We start from the raw sequence: 18432 nt of genomic DNA, 5'->3' as shown, positions 1-18432 counted from the left end.
AATTTTATAAAGCTGTATCTTCTTTTCAAATTCATGTTTGTGAAACTTCCAGTTGCACTTTGTTGGGATATTTTGAGAAATTGACAACAATGTTATGAAATATATTCAGAAAAATGTGTGAGCATAATAATGAAAATATTTTTTAAAAAATGAAGGTAATCTGTAGGTTAAATGCCCCATCAGATATTTGATATAATTTAAATCAGCAATAATTAAAGTGTTACATCAGCAAAAGAATAAATGAAATATTAGAACAAAATAATTACTTGAAACTTGCAATACAACAAATATATTAAAAATGGATATATGATAAATATATTTAAGGATTTAATACATAACAAAAGGTACTATGTCACAGACTACCGATTTGGAAGAAAAAGTTACTTATCCTTAGCTTCACACTGTACATTAATATATTTTACATGGGTTAAATAGTTTTATACTGAAAAGTATTTTCTTAGCTCTGTATTCTAAACAAAATGCCATAGCATGGGTGGCTTAAACAATAGGACATTTGTTTCTTAGAGTTCTGGAGCCTGGGAAGTCCAATATCAAGGTGCCAGCTGATTCAGTTCTTGATGAAGGCGCTCTTCCTGGTTTGCAGATAGATACTTTCCTACTGTGTCCTGAGGAGAATCAGTGGTCTCTCCTCCTCTTATAAGGCACTAATCCCATCATGGGTGCTCCACTCTCATAACTTCATTTAAACCTAATTCCCTCCCAAAGTGTTTTAACATATGAATGGGGGACACAACTCAGTCCACAAGAGGCACAAATTATTAAAATAAGGAGAAAAAGACTATTAAACATTTATTAACTTTCCAGAAGGGCCATAATGCTTAATAATATAATTATCAAAGGGTGATACATTTGACTTCAAAATATTTTAACATTTTGTATTCAATTCAATAAATATTTATGGAGTGCTCCTTAAGTGGCAGACAATACGCCCGTGCAGGGAACATAGCTGTGAATAAGGGAAACAGTCCATGCACGGTGTCTTAGAGGGAAGAAGAGTCACAAAAACTTCCTCAAGTGACCTCTACAAGGTTTCCTGAAGAATGAACACCAGTTAACTAGTCAGGTGGTTGATCAAAATTGCAGAAGGACTGAAGTATATCAGACAGAGAGAGCAGCGTGTGGCGGTTTTGTTGTAAGGGAAATGTGATAGGTTTTTAATGAGACTGTTCTTCTAGCCTTAACATTTTGCCTTAAAATCTGTAGATGAGAACAAGGGATAATAAATGTCCTGTATATAAAAGATAAACATGCTTGCATGACTGGCTGGAAGATATTTAAATTGGTGTCACCTTCAGCTTAGATCTCTAGAAATTTCAAAGTGTTTTGAAGATGATTTGTAGAAAGAGAAATTGCTTTGGCTCTTCATTATCTCTAAAGCCAAAGGTTGGCAGAGGTTCTGAGAAAAGCATCAGAGGTTGGGAGTGTTGGATGAATTATTCACATGATGCACAAAATGTATTCACTAAAGGAACAATGCATAATGCCCAAGATGGTGGTAGATGATAAGAATGGGTAGAACACAGTATAGCGCTGCGAAGCATGAACTTATGAGAGACTGGAGTTTTTGAAAGGCACCAGTGTTGGAGATTATGGGATGTTTCTGAGTCATGAGAATCTACAATGAAAGAAGAGTCATTGCAAGAGAACATTCAAGGGGTTCCAAATAACTGCTCCCAGCAGTTCTCAGGTGAATAGTGGGGGTGGGGAAGAAAGGAGAGGAAGAGGACCAGTAAAGGGAGAGAGAGAGGGTAGAAAATCAGGCCTCTCTAGATTGAGCGGGCTTTGAAAGGAGCTTTCTTCTAGGTGAACATTACCACAGAGGGGGCAAATGGCAGTGCCTGGGGCTGACAGGTATGATAGTGACAAGACTGGAGGAGTTCAGGCATGTTAGCATGAGGAACAGGAATATCCCAATAGATAATTATAACTCTAACTAGGTAAAGGGTCCAAAAAATGATCCAAGGAAGAAAAAGCAAATGTGATAGCAAAAATAAGCAAAGATGTTCATCATCATCATCACAAAAAGCAAGTTAAAATCAAAGCAAACCCCCAAATTAATTTTCTTTGCCTGCCAAATACCAAAAAATTTAAATATATTAGAATCAAATGACAGTGAGGATATGAAATCTATATAATGTTCCCCACTAGGAACTGGAGCTGGACTCCATAATCAAACCCATTAATATTTCTAATTTGAAGTTTAAGAGTTTTCATATTGTGTCATAAATGATGATGATATGTGACCTCACATCAGGTCAGGTCAGATTCAGATTTTCCTACCAATTAAAACAAAAACAGTAGTAGTCTTCAAGAAACTTTTTTTAGGAGTTTGGTACACTGAAAAGAAATTATATATCTGCTTTTCATAATAACAAAAAATTAAAAGTGAAAAATTTATATAAAATGTATATTATAGCATTATTTAATGATTAAAATATTTACAAACTATTAAACCTTTAAATGTTTATGTTATACCATGAATTAAACAATATACACAATATTGTGTTATATCTCTAAAAAAATAACTTACCATAGAAAAACAATCTAGAAGAAAATATGCATGCTCGCTTCGGCAGCACATATACTAAAACTGGAACGATACAGAGAAAATTAGCATGGCCCCTGCGCAAGGATGACATGCAAATTCGTGAAGCGTTCCATATTTTTGAGAAGAGTCCTTTTATTCTAATCCATTCAATAAATATTTACTGAGCATCAAAAAAAAAGAAAGAAAATATGCTGTATTATTAGCAATTATTATGATGATATGGTGGAATTATGATTAAACATTTTTATTATTTATACTGTTACAGATTTTTAATAAAGATAGTACTTTCATGATGAAAAAGTAATTTTTATCAAATTGATGGTAGAGTAGTCTTAATCTGCAAATTTGACTACAAGCAGTTTGAAAAAGTTATCTTATTTTAGTTATATTTTTATGGTGGTAAATGTCACTATAAATACTTTTTGATAGAGAAGTAGATAGAGCAGTTTCTTTGAATACTATTTAAATTTGTTTCACGTGCTGACTTTTACTAGCTAATTTCAGTCTCAATCAATCTGTCTCTTAAAATATAGTGTAAATAAATGTAAGGCAAGTTTATAAAAATAGTATGTATATTAATTCATATTTAAGAGTTTAACTTGTATTTGCTCTATTGCTATTTTTCTATGGGCAGTATCAAAGTAAGCAAATCACCCCTCCAATACAAAAGTGCTCAGAAGCAGCAAGGACTTTGAAAGCAGATAGACATAGTTTAAATACCAACTCTACTGCTTCCTTGTTATCTGACGGGGGCAAATTACTAATTCCCTGAATCTCAGTTTTTTAATTTGTAAAACAGAAACAATACCATCTCATTTGAGGAATGAGATAATGTCTATGAAGCACCAACCCAATGCTTTATATTGCGTGCTCAATAAATGGGCATTTTGTATGCTTTCTTTCCTAAATTTTAACCAAGAACAGAAAAAAAATGGGGGAAGGAATGAAGTAATTACTGTTTAGTAAGCACTGCTAAAAGTGCTTAACCTGTATGAATTTCATTATTCTTTTCAGTTCTCTGCAGAGGGCTTACACATCTTGTCCAAAATGGAAGCTGTGCTCCTTGGCTGAGCAGTAACAATACGCTTGATCATCTGACAAGAGCCCATGCTCTTGATGACTTGACTAGCTTGCCTTTGAGTTAATGGATAAGAGTAGGACGGCTATTTGTGTGGTTTAATATGTATAAATAATAGTGAAATGGTAACTAGGAAGCTCTTTTAACAAATGCCCACTTATTTTTTTGCCCCCTTTGTATTTCAGCACATGGTGAATAGTGTTCTGGAGAGCCTTCTGTGATTACAACTCACACCTTTTCCTGAGACACTTTCTTGAAAGAATCAGCAGACATTCAATTTACTCAATGTAATCCCAGATTAATGGAGTTGTTGCAGAGCTGATAACACTTGACTCAGTAAGACTGGGTAAGAGTTTAAAAATACATTTACTGTTTTGCAAGTGATATTTGATGTCATGAACTGTTCTGAAATATTTCTGCTTTGTTATAAAGTGAAAAGTTTTATTAACTAAGTAGACACATAGTAGAAGGGAAAAGTAGGTTGCCATAAAAAGGAACATTGATTAAAATACTTATCATGAGCTAAGCACATGCTAATGTATTAAAAGATATTTTTATTACTTATGTAGAATATAAGGAGTTGACCTTTAGTGCAAGGGGAATTTAATGACAATCATTTTTCTTTTAAAATATAACTGCAAACAGTTTTATGAAAACTGTAATTGCTACAGTCTATGTTGTTTCTACCTCTATAAAACCAATAATTGTAAAATGGAAATACCATTTTCTTGAAATTATTTATGATGATGTTTATGGAAATCTTTCCTTGAGCTTTCCTTACCTGTCTTTCTAGCTCATATAATCTTACTTTTGCATATTTTTTCCTCAATGTCAATATTTTCTGTTCCAATATACTAAATTACCAGTCACTCCAGTCAAGGTGAATTAACAAAACAGAGACTTGGAACTGGGGAAAAGACGGTAACATTGAATCACATGGAAGAATAGGAGTAGTAACTGCAGGGAGAACATGGGGGTGATGAAGAGGATGAGCAAAGGTGAGTCTCCATCTCTTAGACGTGCACTTGAGTGGCTGTTATGAGGACAGAAGCTAAGGGATGAAACAGGTGCTTTGGCCATGACATGAATATACCTGGGTGGACCTATATTGAGAAAAAAAGGTCATCCAAAGGTTCTCTTTCTCAAGCATACAAGTTATTATGCATCTCCAATATATGAGATGGAAGGCAAGTCACTTCTTAGACATAAATAGAAAGATATTTTTGGACTAGACCTCCTGGAATGCATTTTCACCTACAATGTATAACAACTTTTCAAGTATTTTATACACAATATAGGGAAAGGATATCCTCAGAGTTTCTAGTGAGCAAAGCCTGATAAATGGAAACAGGAAGGTTGAATGTCTGTGAATGCCCCTGGTTACAGCATGATGGTGAGAACATCAGCTTTGGGAACAGATCAGTTTCTCTGGTTTGACTCCTTACTCTGCCACATTTTGGCCATGACTTCTGGGGTAGTTGTGAAAATTAAATGAGCTAATTTACGAAGAATAATTAGTATTGGACCTGGCACACGATCAATAAGTATGCAATAAGTGGATGTTATTATGTTAAATGATTTTACAGACATTTTAAGGGTTTTTGTAATTTTGCCAATCCTCGATTTTAACATAATTTTCTCTAAGAGGACTTTAATTTTTCATATATAAACTGTCTTACTATATATAATTTTCTTTAATCTCACCTACCCAAGTAATGGGAAGACATTTACTGTATTTTTTAAGATTAAGTTTTTTATTTTCAGATTTGGCATGTATTAATTTCTGAAGGGCATTGACATTTTAAATTTAATAATTTCAAACCTGCCATTCTCCAGAACCTTAATATTGGATAAATGATCTGAATTTTTACATTTTTTTCTTCTTTGAAGTAGGAACAATAGAATAGCTCTCTATGAGAATTTTTATAAAGATTAAATAGGTACAGTGTATGACACAAAAGTACCTAACATATGTGAATTATTACTAATATTACTACTTTTATTGTTGTAAATATTCTTGTTAAACAGATTCTTATCTACCTCTGGATTTATTGCTGATGCTATCAGTCTTTATAGAACTTGAAGCAGGATGTTCCACAGAGTTTTTAAAAATAGGATATATTAACATACACAAAATCTCAGGTCACTTTTTAACTTTTGAAAACATGACTCATCATCATTTTACACTTTCATAGTTTAGTATATTTAGTTTAAACACAGATATAATTTCATAATTCTATTAAATTATCTCCAAGGGTAACTGCTTTTAAAACTTCCTAAATTTAATTATTTCCAGAAGACATTATTAACTGCCATTTTAAATTACTTCTCATTTTGATGATTATTAGTAACAAAGCTTGGCTTTTTCACCTTTTGTTGACCCCACCTATTGAGTCTGTAAAGTCATAAAATAAATACTAGGTAATCAGGATGCCATCACTCTCTACTACCTACTTTATCTAATCTTTTTAACTTTGCACTCAATCTTATATCCATAGTTCTGAAGGCTTAGAATTTGATTCCATAATTTAATCTTAATACCCAACTCTGTTTCAGATTATATTCACTGTTGCAGTACAGAACTGGCTTTGAAATAACAGTGAATTTTAGGGAACTGATAATGTTGTCCCTGTTTCTCATAATAAGATCTGAATATTGACCATGCAAAGCTATATACCAGAGTTGATGACAAATGTTTTCTATGAGTTACTGTAATTTAGATTTTCTCTTTGAATATTTTTAATTTTTTGGTTTATTTTTAAAATGGTTTTAAATAAGTTAATATTATGAGCAAGCAGGAATAGTAGTGTGTCAAATACTTCAATATGCATCTAAAGATTTATTATATATGTAGAATTAACCAATAAAGTAAACTTTCAATAGAGCCAATTTGCCTTTTTATGTAATGTGGGCCTAAGTCAGATATTTTTTATAAGAACAGTGTAATTAAATTATTTCACTGAAGCATTTACAAGTGTATCATGAAATCACTCAGAGTTGGCAACAAGGTAACATTGAGCCATTTGGACAAATTTTATAATTATTTTTTTTTCTGCCACATATAGTATCTGGGTAAGTAAAAAGACTTATCATGCAATTATATATAAAAGTTAGTAACTGTTTTTTTGAATAAAAGAAAAAATTTAAAATAATTTTGCCTTAGTAATATCAAGTATTTTTTCCTATTTTTAAAATGTAAGATTTTTGAGAGAAATTGATCTAAACATTTAATGTATTTTTCTATCTGTCCTTAAGCATAATCTTTTATAGTTTAAAAATGTAATTAAGAAATCTAAAAAGTCTTATGCCTACCATTAGAATCCAAACAAAAAGTCAGAACTTCAAGTGATGGGGACAAAATAGTCTTTTAACATTCTGCACATTACTGATTTCTTTTATAATATAGGGCATAGTTAAGTGATGAAAGAGCCTCGACTTTGGACTCAGAGAAAATGGGTATTGACTCTATTCCTATAAATTATTGAGTCATTTACTTTATTAAGTCAGGGCCAAATTTTTTTAACTGTCACCCAAGGATATGCTTATTAATTTTAGGGAGAGAGAAAGGGAGAGAGAGAGAGAGAAACATCGGCCTCCCATATGTGCCCTAATGGGGGATCAAACCTGCAATGTAGGTATGTTCCCTAACCAGGGATTAAACCCACAACCTTTGGTGTATGGGGATGACGCTCCAACCAGCCAGCACAAGTCTAAGTTTTTATCTATACCTGAAAACTATCTGCTGGTGTCAAGAAATACAATTCACAGGCAAATTGATGCCTTTATAAATTATCTTTCCTGATTACTTATAATAATGAGCTCACTCCAGAGTCCAATTTATATTATGAAATATATATGATTTTAAGTGATCTCACCAGAACCACGGAAATTATAGTTTTATAATTGCTTAAAATTTCTCTGACAACAGTGACAGGAAACTGGGTCTTCAAGACTCAATAATCCAATGTGAGATAATAGTTAATAAAAGTAAAATATTGAATGTCAGTATTTTCCCATTTACTCTAAATGTACATGTTCTGTCAATTAAAGAATCATGAATGATTTCCTGCTAAATGAAAGGAAGCATACTTTGTCAAGTCTACTGAAAATGCCTAACTTTGGAATTCTTAAAGATTTTTAAACTTTTACATTTATATTCTTAAAAATCTTATAATAAAAATTTCCACTGGTAATAACAACATTCACATATACCATTTTTATAGAGCCTTGAAGTTCACAAACACACTTGCAAAACATTATCTCATTTAATTCCACAAAAACTGAATGAAGTTCTTTTTTGTTTTGTTTTGTTTTTGTTTTCAGGAAAAATAAACTAAATTTCAGGAGTCCAAGAAACTGAATGGCCTTATATCACAACCTGATCAGCACTTTTCTGGATACTGAAGATATATTAATAAGTGAAGCTGACAAAACATTCTTACTTTTATGGACCTTACATTCTTGCTAATAAAACCTCACCTGGTCAAACTTTTAAATCCTTTATAAAAGAAAAATACAACTTTTTTCAAGAAATTATCATGATTTAAAAAGGGATTGCCTTAATAATGGAAAATAAATATAAAAGTTCACAAAATATTCAAAGGTCTATGAATTCAGACTGGATTTTTAAAGAGATGCTAAAAACAGATACTGATCTCTACTCAATATCTATTATCTTAAAACATTTAAAAGACAGATAAAAACATTGTTTTATTTCATAGTTTTCAAATCTTTTAAAATATAGTGGTGTTTCAAATACCACTAATAACTTAAACACATACACAGAAGCAAAGGGAAATGTTGAGACAATAGGAAGAAAAAAAGAGGACCAGTGGCAAAGGATATTACGAAAGGAACACTGAAATTTAGCATCTAAATAGATTGCCAGTTTAGCTATGAAAAGATAAGTTTTTTATAAAAACTAAAATGGCTCTCATAGCAAAATAGAGTAGCAAAGTGACTCAAATATTTTGGTACTGTCAATAAGGTTCCTTGATATTTATGGGACAATTATCACTTTACTTACGTATTTATTTATTTAGTTAGTTTGGAGTGGTTCATAACTCTTTATTAATCACAAATGACAATAAACTCCTGACACACACCTCACAAGTATTAGTATAAAACTGAATCACTGACCCAGCCTGTTACATGAGCAAAGATAAAATTAGGTATCTTAGGATCATTTTGTTATAAGGAACAGAATCCATGTCTAGCAAGCTTAGATAAAGGGGAACATATTGGGGTGGCACATGAGGAAATTTATGTAGGTGCGCTATAGGAGTTCAGCCTAGCCTGCAGGTAGACATTGTTCTCTTTAGCTGATAGTATCTGTGGGCCTCATGGCCTCTCCTTTTTTATTCTTTCTGTGAATCTACTTCATCGCTGTCTTTGCACCCTCAGACTGCCCCTTTCACACTAGCTTACAGAGACTGTCCATCCCAGCTGTCCACAGCTGAGGATCTGTTACTCCACCTCAGTCACTTATTTATTCACAGCCCAGTAAGCGGTAGTTAGAAGAATATGGTTTCCTGGTACATATATTAGCTTCTTCAGTGCTAATGAGCAGAAAAAGTACCCCAAGAATGAGGTGTGGGGGTAGGAAGTCACTTTTGGCACCTGTATTGTAATAGGTGTATCACAATGTATTGACAGTGATTATAGGCAGATTGGGATTTATGGTTTATTTTGGTGCTTCTTATATGATAAATTGAAAGTTAATATTTTGATATACCAATTTGTGCCCTAAGTATCAATGGAAACCAAACAATAGCCTCATATTTCTAATTTATGCAAACATCACAAGTGATTTGTGGCATATATTTACAATGCACACTTTAAATACCTGAATGTTATAAATTGCTGATAGAATTTTAAATTTAATATTGCGATGTAGTTCACACTTTTTCTAATATCATAGAATTTCAATTCTGTAAGATTGCTGATCACTTCCTTTAAAATACATTTTCCACCATATTTCAGAATAATTGGTTCCTGAAGACTTAAAGTAGGGTGTAGGGAATTTTACCTTTCTCTTCTTACATTCTTAGGTTTAATATGTAAGCTTTGATGTCCAGACCTGGAGTTAGCCACATTACTCAGAAAAGAAAGCTTATTTCCTTCAGATAGTCTCTTATGTTTGTTTTCTTTACCAGAGTTGTATAAGACTATAGGACTTCCTATTTCAGTCCCAATAGTCTGAATTTTTAACTAACATATAAAAGCAATAATCCAAGTCCAATGAAACAAATGATGTAATGATGCATCTTAGTTTTTTTACTATTGGATTATGTATTCAACAATTTTTATTACTTTCGTAGTGCAGAGCATTAAGTTCACTGCTGGAGACCCAGCGGCGATCTTGTTCTTTTCCTCATGAATTGGACAGTGTTGTGGGACGTGGTTTGGGGTAGAAAATATATTTTTCATTTGATACACTTTTGTCATTTAGTCCAAAATTGCTGATTCTTTTTTTTTACATAGTATATTGTCTTATGATAGTTTTTAAACTGAATTTATTAGGGTGACATTTGTTCACAAAACCATACAGATTTCAAGTGTACAACTCAGCAAAACATCATCAGCACACTGCATCATGCACCTATCACCCAAAGCAAAGTCCCTTTCCAGCCCCATTTATTCCCACTTTGCCCACCTATACCTACCCCTACCCTCCTTTTCCTCTGGCTATTGCCACATGGTTGTCTGTGTCTTTGTGTTATTTATATGCTTTTTTTCTTAATCCTTTCATCTTCTTTCATCCAGCCCTCCCAACCCCCTCTCCTCTGACAGCTGTCCTTCTGTTCTATGTATCCATGCCTCTGTTTCTATTTTGTTCATCATTTTATTTTGTTTCTTAGATTCCACATGTAAATGAGAACACATGGCATTTGTCTTTCTATTACTGGCTTATTTCACTTAGCATAATAATCTACAGTTCCTTTCATTCTGTTGCAAAAGGTAAGAGTTTCTTCTTTTTTGTGGCCAAGTAGTATTCCATTGTGTAAATGTACCATAGCTTTTTTTATCCACTTATCTATTGATGAGCAATTGGGTTGTTACCAGATCTTGACTATGGTAATAATTCTTCAATAAACATACAAGTGCATACATTCTTTTGAGTTAGTGTTTTGGGTTTTTTTGGATATACTTCCAGAAGTGGGATCACTGAGTAAAAAGGCAGTTTCATTTTTAAGTTTTTGAGGTAACTCAATACTGTTTTCCACAGTGACTGTACCAGTCTGCATTTCTACCAACAGTGCATGAGGGTTTCCTTTACTCCACATCCTCACTAACACTTGTTGTTTTTTGATTTATTGTTGATAACTATTGTGGCCAGAGTGAGATGATATCTCATTGTGGTTTTAATTTGCATCTCTCTGATGATTAGTGATGTTGAGCATTTTCTCATATGTCTGTTGGCCCTCTGTATGTCCTCTTTGGAAAAGTGTCTATTTAGTCCTTTGCCCACTTTTTATTTGGGTTATTTGTCTTCTTGGTGTTGAGTAAAAGTTCTGTATATATAATCATTTTGGAAATTAACACCTTATCAGATGTATCATTGACAAATATGTTCTCCCATTCAGTGGATTCCCTTTTGATTTTGTTGATGGTTTCTTTTGCTGTGAAAAATCTTTTAAGTTTGATGTGGTGCCACTTTTCTGTTTTTTTTCCTTTGAATTGCTGCTTCTACTTTGGACATTATCATATAACAAATTTGCCTGATTAGGATAACTGTTTATCACTCGGTAACTGTTTTTTTGATTTTGAAGAATAAACGATTCAATGTTTTATTGTTTATTCCTGTAGCTATTTGGTCTGCAGTGAATAAATAGATTCTTTTTTCCTTTGAGGTGTAATTGACATATAACATTATCAGGTGTACAACATGATTCAATATTTGTATACATAGTGAAATTATCACAATAAGTCTAGTTAACACAACACCATACATAAGTTTTTCTTGCGGTAAAAACTTTTAAGATACTTTCTTAGCAACTTTAAAATATACAATGCAGTGTCATTAATTATAGTCACCACACTGTATATTACATTGCAGCACTTATAACTGAAGTATGTACCTTTTGACCCCCTTCACTCATCACTTACTTCTCATCACTCTCTTGTGGCAACCACGAACATTTTTAAGGGAGAAATTCTTGAACCAATTTGTTTTTAATGCTATAGTGTCTTGATACATCTATTGAATTAACTGGTATATAAGTTTGTGTTCAATTTTTAATTATTGTTCAAAGGTGAGTGTAAACACTACTGAACTTTTAAAAATTCCTCCTGTCTTTTTCATTTTTCCTTTGACTTTTGCCAAAGACTTAAGAGTATCATTAGAATGTAGTGCAACTATTATATTTCTTATAATTCAGACAAACTCAAAACTCAAAGGAGTATATTGCTTTTGTTTAAAAGCATTTTAGGTTAAAATCCAGACTCGGACAGTTCTTAAAGTGAGAAGGTATTAGTGGTTGTAGCTTCTGTAGTTCCAGACTTGTTCCGACCCTGCCCTATGGAGATAGGAAAATTCTGTTCTCGCTCACATTGTAGATTCCTGTAGAATTGAACCCTCTGTGGAACGCAGTTTGAAGTTTACCTTCATGACTCGAGGCAGTGTAGAAACATCTCTAAAATTCAGACTAGGACCTTTTTATAAACTTTTGCAAACTGAGGTCTAGAAGCTTCTAGCCATCATTAGAGCCAGAAGGGTCATTTGCTACAGATAGTAGTAGGAAGATGCTTCTGCAGCAACCAAATCAGGTCTGGAAATCAATGGTAATTCACAGATTTTATGTTGCCTAATTAAGAACTTCAGTTATTAAGTGCCAGTTAATACTTGAGTTGTCACAGAGACCAAGAATGTGAGTTGAAGTAGGGATCTTGAATCTAGCTATTTATTCATTTATGTATTTGGTTAGAACTGAATTTTGAGTGCCTTTCATATGTGGGTGGCACTGATGTGAGGATTTAAAGGAAATTCTTATTACTGTCTTTTAATCTGAGAATATTGTCAATTATGTAAGTTATCACAGATTCTGTATTAATGGTAATGTTATAGATCTTCCCATCTGAAGTAGGTTGCTTTGGCCAATGGGATATTAGCAAAAATGATTGAGTAGACTCTTGAAAACTGCTTGCACAGTGGAGTTTGCCCTCTTGCTTCTTTTAGTACTAGTATCCATGGGAAGAAGCATAGGCCACCTGCTAGATGGTGAGAGACACATAGTTCCATCACCAGCCAACTGCCAGACCTATGAGTGAGGCCATCTAAGGCTAGTGGCCCTAAGCTGACCCTTAAGCTGACCTCAGTGCATGCTGAACCTGACCCAAATCAGCAGAATAGCAAGACAAACCAATTATTGAGCTAATGAAATGGTTGTGACAAGAGGGGAGAGGGGAGAGGGAAGAGATGGGAAAGAAGGGGAAGGGTCTAGTCAAAGAACTATTATAAATGACCCATGGACATGGAAAACTAAATGAGGATTGACTGTGGGAGCAGGGGGAGCTGGGTGAAGCAGGAGAGAACAATGGGGGAAAAATGGGACAACTGTAATTAAAAAACAATAAAAAAAATAAAAGGAAAGTAAATGATTGTTGTGAGCTAGATAAATGGTTATTGCATTCCGTCATTGAATTTTGGGGTAGTTGTTTTTTTTTTTACATTTTTTTTTTAATTTTGGTTTTTCAATTACAGTTGTCCCCTTTTCCCCTAATTTCTCTCCCCCTCCCATCCCACCCCCTCTCCCGCAATCATAGCCCTCCCCGTTGTCCATGTCCATGAGTCTTTTATGCAGGTTCTTTGACTAAACCCTTCACTTACTTATCTCCCTTCTCTCCCTCTCCCCTCCCCGCTATTGACTGCTGTTCTGCTCTTTGTTCTATTTAGTTCCTTTGTTTGTGTTGTTCTTTAGTTTCCTGTATTAGGTGATATCATATGGTATTTTTCTTTCTTTGCCTGGCTTATTTCACTAAGCATAATTCTCTCTAGTTCCATCCATGTTGTGGCAAATGGCAGGAGTTCCTTCTTTCTTTCTGCTACATAGTATTCCATTGTGTAAATGTACCACAGTTTTTTGATCCACTCATCTACAGATGGGCACTTAGGCTGTTTCCAGCACTTAGCAATTGTAAACAGTGCTGCAATGAACAAAGGGGTGCATAAGTTCTCTTGAATTGGTGTTTCAAGATTCTTCGGGTATAATCCTAGTAGTGGGATCGCTGGTTCAAAAGGCAGTTCCATTTTTAATCTTTTGAGGTAATTCCATACTGTTCTCCATAGTGGCTGCACCAGTCTGCATTCCCACCAACAGTGCAGTAGGGTTCCCGTTTCTCCACATCCTCGCCAGCACTTGTTGCTTGTTGATTTGTTGATGATGGCCATTCTGACTGGTGTAAAATGGTATCTCATTGTGGTTTTTATTTGCATCTCCCTGATGGCTAATGATGTTGAGCATTTTTTCATGTGTCTATGGACCTTCTGTATGTCCTCTTTGGAGAAGTGTTTGTTCAGGTCCTTTGCCCATTTTTAAATTGGGTTGTTTGTTTTCTTGATGTTGAGTCGTATCAGCTCTTTATATATTTTGGAAATCAGTCCCCTGTCTGTGATGTCATTGGCTAATATGTTTTCCCATATGGTTGGTTTCCTTTTCATCTTGCTGATGTTTTCTTTTGCTGAGCAGAAACTTTTTAGTTTGATGTAATCCCATTTATTTATTTTTTCCTTTATTTCTCTTGCTTTAGGAGATGTATCTGTGAAGAAATTGTTACGTGAGATATCTGATATTTTCTTGCCTATGTTTTCCTCTAGGACTTTTATGGTGTCACAGCTTACATTTAAGTCTTTGATCCATCTTGAGTTTATTCTGGTGTGTGGTATAAGTTGGTGGTCTAGTTTCATTTTTTTGCAGGTCCCTATCCAGCTCTCCCAGCACCATTTGTTAAAGAGGCTCTTCTCACTCCATTTTATGTTCCTTCCTCCTTTATCAAATATTAGTTGACCATAGAGGCCTGGGTTTATTTCTGGACTCACTATTCTGTTCCACTGATCTATATGTCTGTTCTTATGCCAGTACCATACTGTTTTGATTACAGTGGCTTTGTAGTATTGTTTGATATCTGGTGTTGTGATTCCTCCTGCTGTGTTCTTCTGTCTCAAGATTGCTTTTGCTATTCGGGGTCTTTTTTGGTTCCATATGAATTTATGGAGTATTTGTTCTAGGTCTGTGAAATATGTCATTGGTATTTTAATAGGGATTGCATTGAATCTGTAAATTGCTTTGGGTAGTATGGCCATTTTGATGATGTTGATTCTTCCCATCCAAGAACATGGTATTTGCTTCCATTTATTTGTTTCTTCCTTAATTTCTTTCTTCAATGTTATGTAATTTTCAGAGTACAGGTCTTTTATCTCTTTGGTTAAGTTTACTCCTAGGTACTTTATTTTTCTTGTTGCTATAGTAAATGGTATTTTCTTTTTTGTCTCTGTCTCTGCTATTTTATTGTTGGTGTACAGAAATGCCTTAGATTTCTGTATATTTATTTTGTACCCTGCGATTTTGCCAAATTCACTTATTATATTGAGTAATCTTTTAGTGGAGTTTATAGGATTTTCTAGGTATACTATCATGTCATCTGCATATAATGAAAGTTTTACTTCCTCTTTCCCAATTTGGATGCCTTTTATTTCTTTTTCTTGTCTGATTGCTGTGGCTAGGACTTCCAACACTATGTTGAAAAGGAGTGGAGAGAGTGGACAACCTTGTCTAGTTCCTGAGTTCAGGGGGAATGCTTTCAGTTTTTGTCCATTGAGTATGATGTTGGCCTCAGGCTTCTCATATATAGCCTTAATTATGTTAAGATATGCTCCCTTTATTCCCATTTTGCTGAGTGTTTTCATAATAAATGGGTGTTGTACTGTATCAAATGCTTTTTCTGCATCTATTGATATGACCATGTGATTTTTGTCTTTCATTCTGTTTAGGTGATGTATTATATTTATTGATTTGCGAATATTAAACCATCCTTGCATCACTGGAATGAAGCCCACTTGATCATGATGTATGATCTTTTTGATGTTTTGCTGGATCCTGTTTGCCAAAATTTTATTGAGGATTTTAGCATCGATGTTCATCAGTGATATTGGCCTGTAGTTTTCTTTCTTTGTTGTGTTTTGACCTCGTTTGGGGATTAGGATAATACTGGCTTCATAGAAAGTTTGGGATATTCCCCTCTTCTTGGATTTTTTGGAACAGTTTGAGGAGGATAGGAGTTAGTTCTTCCCTGAATGTTTTGTAGAATTCGCCTGTGAAGCCATCCGGTCCAGGGCTTTTGTGTGCAGGGAGATTTTGGATTACTGTTTCAATTTCCTTTTTTTGTTATTGGTTTGTTGAGACTTTCCACTTCTTCTTGATTCAGTTTTGGAAGGTTGTATGTTTCTAGAAATTTGTCCATTTCTTCTAGATTGTCAAATTTCTTGTCATACAGTTGTCTGAAGTAATTTCTAACTATCATTTGTATTTCTGAGGTATCAGTCGTGATTTCTCCTCTTTCATTTCTGATTTTGTTTATTTGTGTCTTTTCTCTTTTTTTCTTGATTAGACTGGCTAGAGGCTTGTCGATTTTGTTTATTTTTTCGAAGAACCAGCTCCTAGTTTTGTTGATCTTTTGGATTGTTTGTTTAGTCTCTATGTCATTTAATTCTGCTCTGATCTTGATGATTTCATTCCTTCTTGCCCTAGGCTTTGTTTGTTGTTGTTGTTGTTCTAATTCTTGTAGCATTATGGTTAGGTTTTTTATTTGAGATTCTTCTAGCCTTTTCAGATATGCCTGTATTGCTATGAACTTCCCTCTCAGGACTGCTTTTGCTGTATCCCACAGGTTTTGGGTTGTTGTATGCTCATTATCATTAGTTTCTAGAAATTTCTTGATTTCTTCTTTGATGTCATTGTTAACCCATTCATTATTTAATAGCATGTTATTCAATCTCCATGAGTTTGGGTGTCTTTGATTTTTTTCTCTGAGGTTGATTTCTAGTTTCAAGGCATTGTGATCTGAAAAGATGCTTGATATGATTTCAATTTTCTTGAATTTGTTGAGGCTTGTTTTGTGACCTATCATGTGGTCTGTCTTTGAAAATGTCCCATGTGCACTTGAAAAGAATGTATATTTTGCTTCTTTGGGGTGAAAAGTTCTATATATATCAGTTAGATCCATGTGGTTTAGTGCCTGTATATCCTTGGTGTTTCTTTGCTTTGATGATCTGTCTATTGTTGATAATGGAGTGTTGAAGTCCCCTACTATGAGTGTGTTGTTGTTGATATCCTTTTTGTGGTCTTCTAGTATTTGCTTTATGTATTTGGGTGCTCCTATGTTGGGTGCATATATGTTTATCAAAGTCATATCTTCTTGATGGATTGTTCCTTTAAGTATTATGAAATGTCCTTCTTTGTCTCTTTTTATTGTCCTTGCTTTGAAATCCGTTTTGTCTGATATGAGGACTGCTACCCCGGCTTTTTTTTTCCGGTCCATTTGCTTGGAATATTTTTTTATATCCCTTTACTTTCAGTCTGTGTAAATCTTTTGTTTTCAGGTGTGTTTCTTGTAGACAGAAAATACGTGGGTCCTGTTTTCTTATCCATTCCATTACCCTATGTCTTTTAATGGGAGCATTTAATCCATTTACATTTAAGGTTATTATTGACGTGTATTTATTCATTGCCCTTTGTACCTCTGTTCCTCTCCTCTCTTGTTCTTTTCTTCTTTTTTCTTAGAACACACCCTTTAGCATCTCTTGCAATGCTGGTTTGGTGGAGATGTATTCTTTCAGTCTTCCTTTGTCTGAGAAACTCCTTATTTCACCTTCTATTCTGAATGAGAGCCTTGCTGGGTAGAGTATTCTTGGTTGTAGGCCTTTGTTTTTCATTGCTTGAAATATTTTTGACCATTCCCTTCTGGCTTGTAATGTTTCTGTTGAGAAATCAGTTGATAGCCTTATCGGAGCTCCCTTGTATGTTATTTGCTGTTTTTCTCTTGCTGCTTTTAGGATTCTCTCTTTGTCTTGGAATGTTGCCATTTTAACTATGATGTGCCTTAGAGAGGGTTTTTGGGGGTTCCTCTTCATTGGAACTCTCTGTGCTTCCTGAACTTGTATAACTTTTTCTCTCATCAGGTTCGGAAAATTTTCTGTCACTATTTCTCCTATCATTTTTTCTATTCCATGGTCCTTTTCTTCTCCCTCTCTAATTCCTATGATCCTGACATTATTTCTTATCATGCTATCCTGTAATTCCCTTATATCTTGTTCATATTTTTTCAATCTTTTTTCATTTGCTGTATTGTCTGGGAGTTTTTCTCTACATTGTCTTCTAACTCACTAATCTGATCCTCTGCTTCGTTTAGTCTGCTTTTGACTGATTCTACTGTGTTTTTCAGTTCAGAGATTGCATTCTTAAGTTCTTCCTGGTTCTTGTTAACAGTTTCTATGTCTTTTTTTATGGTGGTGTAGTTCTCTGCAAGTTCCCTGTAATTTTCTTGGAGCTTCTGGTAACTTTCTTGAAGGTTGTCATAGTTGATTTTAAGGATGTCGAGTATATTGAGCTTCTTTACCACCATTGTTTTGAATTCCATGTCTGACATTTGGGCTATGTCTATTTCATCTATCTCTCTTTCTGAGGATTCCTCTTTTCCTTTCATTGAGGGGTTATTTTTGCATCTTACCATGTTGGATTCTTTTTGTTTGTTTTTATTTATTTGTTTTTTTTTTTGGGTGGGGTGGGGT

General features: G+C 34.2%; 1 long non-coding RNA gene and 1 other non-coding gene across 2 annotated transcripts in view; both read left to right on the top strand.

The window, feature by feature from the left end:
* The window catches only part of LOC150002843 (uncharacterized), a 153181-nt gene extending 145058 nt beyond the window's left edge, over nucleotides 1-8123 (top strand). The window contains exons 2-3 of the long non-coding RNA XR_016512643.1: nucleotides 3833-3993; nucleotides 7971-8123. This is a non-coding gene — a long non-coding RNA (uncharacterized LOC150002843). The remainder of the gene's footprint in view (nucleotides 1-3832; nucleotides 3994-7970) is intronic.
* On the top strand, nucleotides 2582-2688 carry LOC150002844 (U6 spliceosomal RNA). Its single transcript, XR_016512926.1, has one exon. It is a non-coding gene; the product is annotated as a U6 spliceosomal RNA (small nuclear RNA).
* Nucleotides 8124-18432: the final 10309 nt, after the last annotated feature.

Source organism: Furipterus horrens, unplaced genomic scaffold (assembly GCF_987537825.1).
Source record: "Furipterus horrens unplaced genomic scaffold, mFurHor1.1.pri manual_scaffold_8, whole genome shotgun sequence".
In the NCBI taxonomy this organism is placed as follows: Eukaryota; Metazoa; Chordata; class Mammalia; order Chiroptera; family Furipteridae; genus Furipterus; species Furipterus horrens.
Note: the sequence above shows the minus strand (reverse complement) of the source record. Positions and strands in the feature narration are given on the sequence as shown.